At 42.7% G+C, this 14699-nt stretch overlaps 1 long non-coding RNA gene across 2 annotated transcripts in view; it reads right to left on the bottom strand.

The window, feature by feature from the left end:
- Positions 1–14699, bottom strand: part of LOC107054921 — a 138446-nt gene that overhangs the window by 66342 nt on the left and 57405 nt on the right. For both annotated transcript variants that reach the window (XR_005841414.2, XR_005841413.2), the window contains exon 4: positions 13780–13846. This is a non-coding gene — a long non-coding RNA (uncharacterized LOC107054921). The remainder of the gene's footprint in view (positions 1–13779; positions 13847–14699) is intronic.

Raw genomic sequence — 14699 nt, 5'->3', positions numbered from 1 at the left:
AACAGAAATGGCTAAGAGAGGAAATGCACACGCAGGGGAAACAAAAAGCCTCATCTTTACTAAGCTCCTCATGGCCCCGTGTTAAACCCTGATTTCTGTTTTATGTCACCCTGATTCCTCCCCAGTGCTTAATGCCTTTTTTGACTCCAGTTAAAAGCTTCCTGGGGCTGAGACCTGGGGAACCCAGCAAGCTCACTGGGTTTGCCTTATGAAAAGTGATTTTATGTGCCAGGAAAGGTTTAGCAGCTTTGAAATAAAAGAAACTTCCAACCATGTTGCCATAAATTGCTTTGTTGCCTGTAGTCAGCAGGAATCAGTCTGAAGACTTCTGGAGCCTGAGGGTATCAATTGCTTTGTTTTTTCCCTCTATCAAATCTATCCTCCAGTGACTCGTGTTACACTGCAGGCTGCTCTGGGATGCTCAGCAGATGCTAAATGGGGCACAAGAGACATATCAAGCCCCTTGGCATGTATATATTTTTAAATCAAATAGGCAGAGATGGGCAGAAGAATCTGTGATGGTGAATCAAATGTTCCTAGCCTGTTCTGCTGTATGCAGTCATCCTGCCTCCCTGTAGGACTGGAATGTAACTGAAGTGACTAAAGTCTAAATAGCTTGGGATCAATTGCTATAAGGCTTACTCATGTAAGCACCAGTTCCAGTGGGCTCCCTGGGATGGCTTGTATTATAGCAGGTCATTTCATGGATGAAGACCTATGAAGAATATTTGTAGGTGGGGAATAATCTAATGAGAACAGAATAGAGATTATGTCAATTACAGAAACAATTTGGTGCACATCAGCTGTGAAGAAAAAACAAGTAGGATGCGGAGTGCTGTTTCCACAGTAGCATGTGTTCCAGCTCCTAAAAAGAGGACTTCTAAACAATGTAATAGCACTGGGATGCTCCTGGTTTTTTTCCAGTAATCGACAAGATAGAAACCTTACCAGATAAAGGGGGCTGTACCTACCTAGAGGCTTATCTCTCATATGAAAGAAACCTGCTTGTGAAGAAGAAACTGACCTAATTGAAACATAAATAATTAGCAATATGTACGGATAGCATTTTTGTTGTAAAAGATTATCTATAGAGAATACGGTACGAGCAATCTGAAGCATTCGAAAAACATCAAATATACAAAAAATTATAAAAAATTCTATTCTGGCATCTCTGTTGTTGAAGTGTGAGAGCTGCCTAGCAAAGCCCAGTGAAAGCTGGTGCAATGATTACAACACTAATGCAGCAGCTGGGAAAACTGTGTTCACTCTCCTTTGTCAACACAGATTTTCCATATGAGCTCTGCCAACTGATTTAGCTTTCCGGGGTGTCAGATTCCTATCTAAAATGCTGAAAGAACAATGCTCTCCTACTTGACGAGAATAAGGATTAGGGAAATACATTACAGGCTGTGAGACAGCCAGGGACTATAGTGAGAAACACAAAAGCCCATGAGATGGACAGGGAGCATTGCTTGCTTGAGAGCATGCACTGAAGAAATGGCAGAAGAAGGCCATCAGAGTCCAGCACTGTGTGCTCTAATGCCACCAAGGAAGTATGAGACGCCCAATTACACATATTGGAAGCTCTTTGCAATTGGTTAATATATTTGGTTCTGGAGCTTCAAAGTCACAAGAGATCCTATGCATTTCACTGGCAGAAATAATTACTTACTCAACTAGAACTATGCAAATGAACTGAGGGACTGATCATCTCCCTAGAACTCCACTGAAGTCAGTGCAGATTTAGGAAGCAGCAACCCTCAGACCCTTAGATAAACAAACTGCTGCTTGCAACAACTTCATCGTTGTTTCTCTTCCATTGCATCAGCTCACCTTGCACACTGGTGGCTCCTTTAAAAAAAACACAATTACAGAGAGGCATTCCAAGAGTGATTACAAGACTGTGAGCATCTATCAGAATTTGGATTTTATGTTCATAACTGATTATTAATATTTTCTCAGTTATAGAAATTAGGGCTAAAGGAGCCAAGCGATCCTGGGGAACCATGCACCTGAGAACTAACAATCAAATCATTGACCACAGTGTCAACCTTGCATGTTGCACATTTGTTTGCCTCCCATAATATGTAAACTCAGGGATTCAATTGCAGCAGCCTGCAGAGCCTTGGGGTCCACACATGGCAACGAAAAGGGGCTCTGAGAGCAAGGACCGCACAGCGCAGCCTGCCTTGCAGTCCCATTTCCCCTCCTTGGTTGACAGAAGCATCAAGTGCACTTGTGCTCTGAGGTCTGTCCTATATAAATATCCCCAGGAAATAAATAAATGCCAGTGCACTTGTGCATTTCCCTCAGATATTCTTCTCCCAGCTGCTGTGCTGACAGCACTTACCAGGAATCAGACGTTTCATTCCGGCTTACTGTTCTGGTGGAGGGAGATGGCAGCAAGATGCTTCTGAGGCAGGGAAGAGAGGGTAAGAATTTAGTTACCAGAATATTAATCTGTTTATTTCAGATGTGCATGCACACACACAGAGGAAACTAATTCGTTCTCACACAGAAACTGAAGGGGATAGCAGAAGCCTGAGATCTTGTTCAGGGGAAGAGGCTCTGAGAGTGGAGGTGAGAGTTTAGGTTTTAATTGTCATCTAGACGAGTGCTGAGACTAGTTACCCCTCGTGAGAAGTAAAACAGAAGGGCATTATCTTAGTGATTCAGTTTTGCAGCAATTCTGGCCACGGGCCGTCTGGCTATGATTGGTTTGGGTCCCCACCAGAGTCTGTGGAGGACAAACGAAGTGTCCCCAGGGCAGGTGGCAGTGCACTGTGGCATCAGTGGGAACGGAGGTATTCAGAGACTGAACAACTGTGCCTAAGTACCAAGCTTGCAGACCACTACTCTCTCAAAAGCCAACCAGGGATATTGGTGTATGCATTTCCGACCACCCTGAACCAACTACACTGTGCTAGAGAATAGAGACCAGCAAAAAGGAGAATTTCTAAGGGAAGCTGAGAAGCCATGCAGTCATGGCTAGGGACCCAGGGAAGTCTGGTTCCATTCCCTGGGGGAAGGCTTTGAACACTGTCTCCTCCTACCCTCTGTCTTACACTGCACTCTAAGTTGGACTGCGCATTTGCTGAAGCTGAGACTGCAGCTTTAAGCTGCAGTTTAGCACTGAGAAGCACAATTCTGACTTTTTTGGAGTTCTCAGTACTATTTTAATATTATTAAGTAAATGAAACCTATGAAATGGGTTTTATTTAATTATTCTATATTACTTTATGGATTTATGTCAGTCCCCATCCTACCTTGCAGTAACACACACAATTTATTGTCCTGAGCTGTCCAGAACAAAGCACACAACATCTGCTTAACTGTGTTTACCTGCCTTGTCATCAAGACCTTGGGCTCTGACCCACAGCTCTTCAAATACTATTAAAATCACAATGAATCAAACACGTGTTTCTGAGCAGAGATGGAAAGTCAGTGTTCTCTTCCATACTCTGTCTCTTACATCCTAGGAAAACCATCACCTTGCATGCCTTGGAAATCTATGCAAGAGGAGCTGCATTCCTGTGCCAGAGCAGCCACTGCTGATCAATTCAGCACAGTCTTTTAACCACTGACAGTGACTGTGGACAGATGAGCATAGCTCAAGCTGACTGCCCTGGTTTTTGCTTGGCTTTGTGTCTGCAGATGGGTCTGAGCCAAGGAAAAGCCCAGCCAGCAAGATTTCTGGTGTCACATCCTTACAGTGGGTCACAAACAACCTTACAATGCATATTGCTTCCTGGCACACAGGCACTCCTGCTCTCTCCCTGGAGACCATCTCTGGCAGACATGGAGTCACATCTCACCAGGTTCTCGTATGCAGTAGACCTGTGCTCACAATGGCTAGGTTTCAGGGATGGGTCTTCAGTGAGAGACAGACCTTCTCAATTTAGCTCCCCGTTAATTATTGCCAGGTCATCTGGTTAAATCTCTAATAACAACAGACACACACATTTAATTTCTATTGCAATCTGGATTCTGCTGTCGACATCAAGTTTGCTTGCCAGTGTTTATCACTCCCCATGGCCCTCAGACTAGGCTGCATTTTAACTGGGGTATATTCAGACAATCAGAATCGTTGGAGACTTCTCCATAAAACAGGCACCCATTCTCATTCACAGCTGGGGTGAGCAGCACTTTGTCATCTGCCACCATCCTTCCTTCCTGCAAAACTTTAAACAAGCCAGTATCGGTTTCACTGCAGTTATGCATGGCAAATCGTGGCTGGGTTTGTTAAGTATTTTTCTGTTCTGCCCATGAAATACACCCAGTATTGTATTGAAATGGTACAGGACCTGTGTCCAAGTGTGGGAGTTCAGGCCTATTTCAAGTCAAAATTTATCAGCATTATGAAATTCTGTTTGTGAGTTTAGGACAGGTATAAAACTGGAAAGAAAAGGACAGAACAGACCACAGTTGAAGTATTTCAGAACAGCTGTGTGGTACCTCATGCTGGAGACAAGATATGAGAATCAGAACTAGGACAGTTCGGTTAAAAGACCCAAAAGATCACTGAGTCCAAACACACCACTTGATTAGGATGGGAAGGAACAATCCCATGTGTCCTGCCCGTGCTCTTGCTGTCCTCGTACCATGATCAGTCCTCAAACATTCAAATACAGAACTAGGGCTCATTTTGGTTTCTTTCTGTACATTGTCTTCCATGAACTAAAAATATAGGTAGAAAGAACTATTATATATGGTAATATGGCTTAATGGACCTGATATTACGATTTTTGCCAGAAGAACACACTACGGTGCCTCAATTGCAGCATAAGGCTCTTTTTCTTTCTTTCTTTTTATGTCTTTAATCCTCTCGCTCCTCCTACCTGAATTGTGTCCTTCTCATCTGAGAACTGACCCCAGCTCAGACTGAATATACGACATAACCCCTCGGTTGTGGCCCACTCTCCTCTCCCTGAGCAGAAACCGTGCTGTGCTTACACAAGGATCCACGTGTTTTGCCTAGTGCCAATGAGCTGGCCTGTGTTATCTCTAATGTCATTTTAAAATTAAATTAACCCCAGACCGTGGGTGTGTGTTTGCATGGCGATAGGAGCACGCAGGGAACCTGCAGAGCTGCTCCACCGGCCTCGGCTGCTGCGCTGGCTGGCACCACCCCGGGGGGGAGTACGCCCGTGCATCACAGATTTGCTTTTTGGTTCCCCTTCCACCCACCTCTGAGCTGAGCTCTTTGCCAACTCAGCTTCTGTATAAATCAAAGGGAAATATTCTCCCCATCCTGTGTGTGTGGTTTTTTTTTTTCTTTTCCTGAACAGATTGGATGTCATTATGTGCAGCTGAGCTCGCTGCGCTCGGGCGGGGGGTGGGGGGACACGACAGGAGGAGAGATGGGAGGAAGAGATGGGTTTAGAAAAACTGCTTACAGTCCATCAGAGGGGGAAAGCAGCCTCCAGCTACGAGGAAGCAGCACTTCACACACTGATTTACGAGGGAAACCCAGAGAGCTTTAATATTTAAAAATAAAATAGAGTGTCGGGAAAAGGGAACTAGAAGGGAAAGGATGTAAACCCTGCTGATGGAGCAGTGAGTGGGCATCGCAGGGTGCTAATGGAGGAGCTGGGTGGCAGAACACCTTCTCAAGCTGTCTGACATCCTGGGGGTGCTCAGGGGGGATTTCTAGAGCGCGGGTAATCGTACAGACATTGGTGTGCAGACTGCAGTGAATACTCCTGATCGTTATGCAGAAAGGCTTCCAGCTCATCTTTTGCAGAGCGAAAAGCACCCTCTGCTCTTCCAGCCAAGTTCACCACGCAGTGCAATTTCCCATCATTACTGAGGGGACCGTTAGGTGAGAAAAAGGGAAAAAGAAAAGGGAGAGAGGGGAAGGAGGGTAAAAGGGCAAAGATGGAAGAAGAGTAAAAGGGGAAGGAGAGAGAAGGGAGGAGATGTGGGAAGGGGGAAGAGAGGAGGAAAGGAAAGGAGAGAGTGGGAGAGAGAGGGGAGAAAAGGGAGGGAAAGGGGGGAGAGAGAGAGAGAGAGAAAGAGAGAGGGAGGAGGGGTGCGAGCCAAATGCATGGCATTCAAAAGAAGCAGCTTTCAAAGGCTTTGGCTGGGATGCAGATTTGCAGAATCTCTGGACCCATAATTCCCTGGCATACAAAGCATGCTGGAGGCATCAATGTGCCCAAAAGGGGCTCGCAGAATAAACAGCAGATAGAAAAAAAAAACCAACACAACACAACAATCCTATGAATTAAAAATGAAGGCAAGGGAAACAGCTGTACTTGCAAGCTGCAGGTGACCTCATTGTGGAAGCTGCGCCATAGCGAGGCATGATCATGTCCAGTAGCTCTGAAATAATAGGTATTGACAATAATAACCAGGAGGAAGAATACATCCTCTATCTATATTAAAGAGTAGGTAATTGCCCATCTCTCCTGCCAGCTGTATTTTAATCCAGAACTAAATTACTCTGAACATTGTTATAAACTTTCATGATATGGCATCTCCTAAAACCTCAATTGACATTGCTACCTATTGAGCCTAGTAGCAAAAGACAGACTGTTCTCACTCAAGCTAAACCAGCCAGAAGGAATGTTATCCACTAAGATTTGCCCAGGATCACAGAGTCTGTGACACAGTACTTATCTAAAGGAGTCAAGTCTGTATGTGAGAAACAAGAGACCCCTACCTTGTCATTCAGTTCATAGATTTAGCTCTCCAGTTAATAATTATCCCCAACTAGTATCCTCAATAGAATACCACACTGCTGAAGCACAAAGTGTGTACCTATCCTATTACATCAGGTAATTAAAAATAATGTAACAGTACTGAATAAATTATATTGACACCACTTTGCAAATGGGGAACCCAAGTCAGAGAGCAGCATTTCCTTCAGCGTTCCATAGGAATTCAAAGGGAGAAGATGGAAACAGGTTTTACACAAGTGCTGAATGTTAGCAGAGCAGAATTCTTCTTTCACCAGTATCTTTGGTATTATTAAGCAACTAATAACTGGGGATGAAAAATAATGGACGAGAATCATGCTAAGCTGAGACATCTTTGACTCTGGAGAACGAATGTAAAAGAATTTGCTGTCTAATAAGACCATATCATTTTCCAAAGGTTGGCCATTGAACTCCAGTATTGAAGTCAGCATAATGTTAAACCCAGCACAAAAACAGGTAATTTTTAACGGCCCTTCAGCAGAGCTGCAACCTCTCTTTTTGTTTTTCTTTTAGAATATTGTTTATTAAACTTGCTTAAATTTAATGGGCTTGTTTCCTTTCAGCGTAACTTGGTTATATAGCACTCCTCTGCCTGAAGAGGGATCTTCTACCAACAAGATGGGTAAGGCAGGAATACCTGCCACAAAGATGACAGAGAAGTCTCAAGGGGACAGAAATGTTGGCCACAATGTGGTATAGGTGAACCTACAAGGCTTAAAGGCCCAGTCTTCTCCCTGACACTTACAATAAATATCATGCAGTTGAACTGGAGGATCCAAACCAAAACATTTGAACTCAAAGTACTCTGCAATATTTTGCAAACTGATAACCATACCCAAGCCTTGGGAGACAGAATGGACGCCGACACCAACACCACCAGTAGCAATGAGTTTCAGTATTTCAAACTTCCAACTTCTGTCATTTATTATGAAAGGAAACAATCCCACAATAAACCAACACAGATCAAGCATAGCTGCCTACACCCTTGTTATTTGGCTGCACTTCACTGAGCTGTCTGTCTGGATGCTCGTGGCAATGGGTGGTGCAAGGGATGCAGACCTACAACAGTGGATTCCCAACTGGTTTTGCCTGCTGGAGATAGGAATGCCTCAAAATGCACAGCATTCAGTAATCACCCTCTTCCCAAACACATGCTATGCCATGACCTACTCGGGGATGAAATACAGCAGGTTTTTTGAAAGCACACAGCCTTATTGTTCAATTTTAGAGCAGAACACGACAAGGAATTATAAACCCACATGGGAATACGGAACAAAAGCAGTCATTAAAAATTGTTGGTGAATTTGTAGGTTTTTATTAGAGATAATTCGAGCGCTATTTGAGAAAATCAATTACTACTGCAGTTCTTGTTTGCAGTGCAGAGAATGGAAATGGGTTTGCTATAAAAGGGGCCCTGATTCCTTCAGAAAATGACTGTTCGTGTACACTGGAGAGAACGCTGCAGCTCTGTCACACGGGCATTAAAAATAGTCAGAGATCACGTACCACCAAGCAACAGTAATTTGCTGCTACCAAAATAGTTTACAGTATTTAAAAAAAGCTTAATCTAGAGATAGTTCTCTTGGCAGCACAAATCTTTCCAGTGCCAAAAGAAAAATAATTTGCATTGGTGTCAATGGTAATACTACCATGTTGCCTTAACGCTCCAGGAGATGCAGCCAGCTCAGCACTGCTTTCAGAGAGAAAATCTCTGAAAATAACATGGAGAAGAAAAGAAATCCACAGTGCAGTTGCATCAATAACGAATCTGACATCAGCAGGTGATGAATCATTCTTCAGATGAAGCACTAATCTAACAAAACATAACCCTGTTCTGGTGTTGGTGGTGGTGGGCTTTTGTTGTTGCTGGTTGTTTTGGGATTTCCAACTCCTGCTAAGAGCCCTCAAAGAGTTAAGTTCTCAATAGGATGGTTGCCTTGATGCTGTGCTCTCAGCTGTGATCAGCAATATGTAACAAAAAACAGTACTTAAGTGGATATTTTTTTTAGGTATTCCCCACTGTAAATGTGTAATTAATTAGCCTTCCCCTCCCCCTCTGCTCACACAATCAGACCCTCAGGGATGCTCCTTCCTCTTCCTATCGCAGTCAGACAGTGACTGGGAACTGAATTATTCATCCAGCTGTAGGTGTAGCATCCATTTAAGCGATTTAAAGTTTAAGCACTCCTGCTGATGTTCAGCAAAGAGAAAAAGTTTAAAGAGAAAAGTAGAGCCCAGCAGGAATTTTGGAAGTCCTTTTTTCCTTAAACCACTTGTTTGACTGCAACGTCAGTGCACGTTTTTGTGAATTGAACCGAATCGAATGAAAAAGGAGGGTTTGCAAGAGCAGCACATAAACAAGAGCACCTGTCACTCATTAAGAACATACTATGATTACAAGCATTAGTTAAAGCTTTTGTTCCACTATTTCTAGTTGAATATTCTTTGCTCTGATAGCTAAATTTATGCACGCTTTACTGGAAACACATGGCAAGTGAATTTCATATTGACAATCACAGAAAATCACATTAAGATACCTATTTAGTTCTCATTATCATTGTTATCAGAGAAACTCGCGCTAAAAATTATGTTCATCTAGTCAACGAACAAATTAACCATAATTAACAACACTTTGTAGCACTTCTGATTAGATCTCAAAGTACTTCAAAATCTTGAATTTTCTGAACATTTCTGTGATATCAGGCAGTGCTATTACTGCCGTTGGAAAGCTGGGGCTGCAAAGTGCAGCATGTAATTCTATAGCATTCTCTGCATTTTGGGGAAGGCTCTCTGTGCTCCTAGCAAGCATTGCAGTGGGAGATTTGGCATTCTGGCCACAGCCCTGACCTAACTGAAGAATCAAGATGTGTTCTGGTCTGCAGTCCCAGGCTGGCCCAGAATGGTGACTGCCCTCAAGGTAACACAGAGAGCCTGGGACAGAAAGAGAAAAGCTGGGTGTGCAAAACTGGAGCCTGACACTGCAGGGAGCATCACAGTCACTAGGTGACCACTAGATCCCAAACTGGAATCTGTGTTAGATGTACTTCCATGCGATGTGATGCGTCAGCTCAAAGCAATTCAAGTAGTGAATACAAATTCTGAAGACTGTGATTGCATGAAGTACCGTGTTGCCAGTACTTAAAATTTTATTAGCAATACCATAATATGTGCTATTTCGCTTGAAGATGCAGCTGCTTGAATGTCATCTGAATACCTCAGCCTTTATTAAAAAGTGTTCTATTTTTAAAGTCATGATTATGCCACTCATGATTTTGAAGTACAGGCGTGTGCCTTTATTAGGATAAGATTGGCAATACTGATTTTTCCCAATGAAATCCCAAAATACCTGAAGGTATTTTAAGAAAAGGAAATAGGATTCCTCCTTAAGTCTTGCATTACAGAGTCCGTTATACACAGGTTGAGGAAAGCACAGACTGTCACTGGGGAGCACATACTGAGGCAGCACCAAGAAGAGGCAGAAACCTTCAGCAGCTCTGAGTGATGCTGATTACACTTTGGGCTACTCTAAGTGCAGCAATGTTCAAGGCTACCTCAGTTAGACCTTTGGGCTCTAGAATGCAGAATGGATCATTCTGGTAGAAGAAAATGGTTGCTGAAAGCTGCTGCGTTCCCTCTGTTGTTACGAGAGCCGGAGATGGCGCAGTGCTGAAACGTCAGAGGACGCAGCAGTGATTGCACACGCAGCACAGTTCAGTACCTCTTTGCACCACCACGGCTCAGCAGCCTGCTCTTGCCTTTCAGATTCTACTCCGCGATTGGTTCTACCCACACAAATCTCATTGTGGAGTCTTTTATTGCCGTGACTCTTTTTTGATCTGGATTTGAGTGGCATCATCTTCTCGAGTAGAAGCACCACTTGCTCAGAGCGGAGTTTTCCTGATAGTTTTCTTTCTATGAATTGCTCCATCAAAGGACTGTCATAACAGACTGTTTGCCAATTTAAAATCCAACAGTTTGTCTGGTGTAAGTGTTAAAAATGTTGTCTTGACAGGTTGGTTTTTTTGTTGTTGTTGTGTGTTTTTTTTCCTTGCATTAAGTGATTTGATTTTTTTTTCCCCTCCTTGCTTCTACACAATGCAATGGAAAAGGAATCATTTTAGTAATTGAACCTGCCTTTCTTTTTTTCCACCCTTATGTATATAAACTGCGTGTGGAACCACGGTACCTCTCACCACAGATTAAAGGCTTTATCCCCCTTTTGCATTAACAGTTTCAACAGCATAAATCAAGAGTAGCTTCACTGAAGCCATACCAGTGTAAAAGCCTGGAGACTGAAGTAAGAATCAGGCCTCCAGAATATGCAAAATAGATATAAGGGTTCACAAGAGAGGACTCTCTCCGCCTCCAGCACCGGTACACATTTGTGTGCACGTGTGAGTGAACCCCTATAAACTCAGCATGTGTGCTGGGTACACTGAGCTGAAGATGTTCTATTTTCAGGTTCTGAGGATGGCTCACGAAGCAGGCGCTGTCTCAGCCCCATGCAGCACGTGCCTTCCCTCTCCCCACCCGGAGCTGTGGTGGCTGCCCTCTGCCCTCCTGGCAGGGCTCTGAATGGTGATGCCGTCACGCTTTTTGCAGTGGGCTCTGTGTGTGCTATTTCTTTTTAAATGATTCATGACTCCCACTTCTCACTTCATCTGCCTTTGTTTTCCTCTGCAGTGCAATGTGTCTGATAGATGGCAAAACGTGCTGTGCTAACGCCAGCACTGTGAATGGTTGTACATTAATGTCAAGGTAACAACGTCTGCAGATACAGCACAGTGATGTAAATGGACTTGGGAGGGCTTGGATTCTTCTTCTTTGGCCTTGTAAAATTATACAAAACAGGAATACAAGCAGCCTCCACACTGAATCATTTTTCCTTTGGAGAGGTTTTTTTTGCTTTTACTAACGTCCTTCTGAACTCATCTTTAGTAATAGCTCTTCCCAGTCCTTTGCCAAGTTCCTACCTCTTGTGACAGTAAAATCCATATGTCAACCAGTATTTTTCTTCACCATCTTTCATGCATCTTTACAGAGAATCAGCAACCCTCTTTATGGATGGAAAAACCAAGGCACAGAGCCAAAAAACACCTTGGCTAAAACCATTCAGCAAGCTAGTGGAGAAGCTAAGAATAAAACAACGATTTCTTGGTGCTTAGGCTGGTGCTCTATGAATTGGATTGCCTCACGCTGAGAAGGTGCTCAATGATCAGCTTCATTTATATATTTACTATTCAGATATGGCATGTCCTCACAACTTTTATTTTCCTGTTAATCATGTTGTGGATCTCCTCTACCTTCCCCCCCCCCCCCCCCCCCAATTTCCTTTGGTACATTTGTTCTATAGCTATTTGTGTGGAAAACAAGCAATTTCTGCTCCACCTGCTCATAAATACAATGAGAGAGAGAACACTGTGTTACAGCATAGCCACTGCCTTAGCAACAGATTACAGCATCACTGGGAAAGGAATAGAGAAGTGCCCTTTATCTCTCTGAAAAGCTGCAGCAGGCAAGTTCTGCCATTAATTACATTTCCTGCAACCTCCTCTTTAGCTTCAAGCAATCAGTAGTTGTAAAGAAAGAATGTTAAAAAGTGAGTGCCGAGTTTGCCCCTAGCACTCAGAAAAGACTAAGTGAGGATAGTAAAAGATAGCAAGCAAACAGACTGGTTTCCACATAGAATATGCAGACCCTTATTTGAGCACTCAGTTACGGGGTATGTAAATAATTCACTCTGGCCACTTAACACATTGGTCTCAATATGTCTGGTAGGACAGCTCTCAGATCAAAGTATATGAAGGGATTTAAACCACAGCCCTCTGCTGTCATATTACTAGAAGCTCATACATCTGGAATCAAAGTCATGAGCCCTCCTCTCCCTTGTGAAAAGATGCATTTCAGTTAAGTGGAACACGTGAGTAACACTTTTGGTTATGCGAGTCAAAACACATTCCCATCATGTGAATCCATCATTGAAGTGACAGGGTAGACTGCACAGGTTATACAATCAACCCTACAACTGGTACCTGTTAGATTACATCATGGGGACAGGCTGTATCATCTTCAGGAGAGAGAAGGAGAACAAAGCCTATAAAGACTGAACTGGCAGTCAGTAAGTTTAAAACGAAAGTATGATCCCCTACATTTACACTCAGTTGTTATAAGGATGGTAGCTGGGCCACTTGACTCAAAAGTGAGCAAAAAGAGAGAACCATTACCTTTCAATCTGTATTTCAGAACCATGAACTAATAAACCAGAACAATAATATAACAGTGAGTTATAGAAAAGGTCAGTAGTGACGAAGAACAAAAAACCAGATTTTTTCATTTTCTGGGGATTAGATGTTTCATTAAGCTGTCTACCCATATTAGGGAATTAATCCCATTATCTGTCTAAGGATTTTGATGCCAAAAAGAAAAGGTCTGGGCTCACAGCTTGCCTAGTCATAATGTGAAACAAACTATGGAAGAGGTAAGAGGAGATATCTTTCTATGCTCTAGTTCTAATGTGAGAACGTGAGCTGCGTAATGCAAAAAACAAAGGCCTTAGGAAATCTGGCCACAAAACTTCTTTACAGATGATAATGATAAACTGAAGATGCAGCCACTTTACTAAAGTCATACAGCAGCGACAAATGAAAGACTAAGTTGCTATCTAACTTTCAGACCTTTACCCAGCCCATTATGTCATGTTGATTTCCATCTGATACACACATGCAGCAAGAAAACATGAAGCACCACTTGTAAATCTAACACAAAAAATCTGTTTTTTTTTTTTTTTAATAAAGTACCTAGAATAAATTTCTATTCATGGGCTGAGAATGGCATTCTGCCTGCTCACAAGGACATTAGGGCTGTCTCACAAGGAGAGAGATGTCACATGGGTAAGGATTTGCATGGGCAGCCTACATAACTCAGCAAGTGCCATCTTTCTGGAGGAAGTCCCTCTTCTGACGCATTGACACCACCTGTCTCTTTACACTTGATGGCATCTGTTGGCATTTTTTATGTGCCAAAGCACTAATATCAAAACAGTAGAGGAAAGGAAGATACCAAGTTCTTGGTTACTTACATATCTTAGACATGACAAACACCTAGGCCATACTGCACCAGGGGAGCAGGCCGTCCACCAGCATCACCTGTGGAAGCAAAACATAGGGGACAAACAGTCATACATTTGTCTCCACCATCTAATGTGCCACTTAAAGAAATCTGAGCAGTAGGTGATTTAAATTCTTTGTCAAAGGGAAGATGGGGGAGGAACACAAATTAACTTAAAAATGAAAAAAGAATATAATGCCAGGATCAGGTACCAGATGGGCAGTACAGAAATCCTTGACTTGTCCCCAAAAATGGCAAAGTAGACAAGCTTTCCTGACATTGCTCAGTCAACCACGAGCAACCACCAAGAAGAGGCAGATGGTCATTGCATCTCTAAAACTATTTGGTCCTTGGCCTCTGCTGGGAACGTATGGTGAGGTGCCAAATATCAGCACTTTGAATAGTGGCTTTTGTGACCCAGACAGCCATTCATTTAATACTGCACCAAGAACCATAAAATTTGTTCCACAAAGAATGCAAGATACCAAAAGTTCTGATAAATTTCCAAAATAAATAACTATAAAGTCAGGCAAATACCTTTAAAATAAAACAACGGAAAAGGGTAAGTAGAACAAAAGTGACACCATGTAGTTAATAAGTAGTCCTAATGAAGAGTCTAGGTATTGTTACCTTTGTTATTCTCCTTCATTATTTTAACAGTAAGTGGAAACAGTCCAGAAACCCCTCATGCACCTCTAAACAATGAATATGATGTTAATGGAATATCAGAGATTTAAATAACAGTTACTGTTGTCAGCTGGCTATTTTGAAGCTGTCTCTGCATTTTCTGGTAATCCATATTGAGGCTTGATTTCAAATCACTTTAAGTCCACAGGAGTTTTTGGACTGATGCAGTTAACCTCTGTGAGCCCTGGACATTAACGGCTGTAA

Source organism: Gallus gallus, chromosome 21 (assembly GCF_016699485.2).
Source record: "Gallus gallus isolate bGalGal1 chromosome 21, bGalGal1.mat.broiler.GRCg7b, whole genome shotgun sequence".
Taxonomy (NCBI): domain Eukaryota; kingdom Metazoa; phylum Chordata; class Aves; order Galliformes; family Phasianidae; genus Gallus; species Gallus gallus.
The sequence above is the reverse complement of the archived record's forward strand: the minus strand, read 5'-3'. Positions and strand labels throughout refer to the sequence as shown.